Here is a 1,232-nt window from a genome sequence, read left to right on the forward strand (position 1 = left end):
AACAAGGGGATACTGCATGGTTTAAAATCAAGAAAGATGTGCATTAGGGTTGCATCCTTCCATCACACTTACTCATTCTGTACACTGAGCAAATAATCTGAGAAGCTCGACTGTATGTTGAAAAACGTGGCACCAGAATTAAAGGAAGACTTATTAACAACCTGTTATAAGCAGATGGCACATCTTGCTTGCTGAAAGTGAAAAGGACTTGAAACACTTACTGATGCAGATCAAAGACTGTTGTTGTTATGTGCCGTCCAGTTGGACGCAACTCATAGCGACCCCTCCTTGGGTTTCCGAGGTCGTATCACTACAGAAATACATTGTCCAACCTTCCTTCCAAGGAGTGGCTGGTGGGTTTGAACTGCCAGGCTTCTGGTTACCAGTCAAATGCCTTAGGCACTATGCTACCAGAGTCAATATGGATTACACCTAAGCAAGCATAAAGAAAACAAAAATCCTCACAACTGGACTGATAAGCAACATCATGATAAACTGAAAAATATTATCAAGTTGTCAAGAATTTCATTTTTCTTGTATTCACAACACCCATAGAAGCAGCAATAAAATGTGGCAAATTTGCTGCAAAAGACCGCTTTAAAGTGTTAAAGAGCTAAAATGTTACTTTGACGATTGAAGTCCGTCCACCAGACCTAAGCCATGGTATTTTCAGTTGCCACCTAAGAATGTGAAAGGTGGAGAATGAATAAGGAAGAGCACAGGGGAATGGATGCCTTTGAATTATGGTGTTGGTGAAGAATATTGAATATTCTTGGACTGCAAGGCAAATGAACAAGTCTATCTTAGAATACATCCAGAATGCCTCTTAGAAGAGAAGAAGTCAAGACTTCTCTCACTTATTCTAGGAATGTTATGAAGAGAACCAGTTTTTAGTTCTACTGCATATAGGGTCTCTAGGAATAGGAGCCAATTCCATGTTACAAACAACAACATCTTTATGTCATGGAAATAACCCTTTACTTCTGTAGTCTTCCTCCAAAGATATATAACTCCAGTCTAATCGTGAACAAAATATTTTAGAAATTCCAACTGAACGCCTTTGTACAAAATACTTACTATTACTATCAAAATTGTCAAGGTTATTGAAAATAAGGAGAGTCTAACAAATTCTCAATGCCCAGGGGAACCGAAGGAAATATTGCAACCAAATGCAATATGATATTCTGATACATAAAAATGACATTAGGCAAAATTAAGAACTTTTGAATATT

The sequence above is a fragment of the Orycteropus afer genome, unplaced genomic scaffold, assembly GCF_000298275.1.
Source record: "Orycteropus afer afer isolate SDZICR_OR568_19922 unplaced genomic scaffold, OryAfe1.0 scaffold01023, whole genome shotgun sequence".
Lineage (NCBI taxonomy): Eukaryota > Metazoa > Chordata > Mammalia > Tubulidentata > Orycteropodidae > Orycteropus > Orycteropus afer.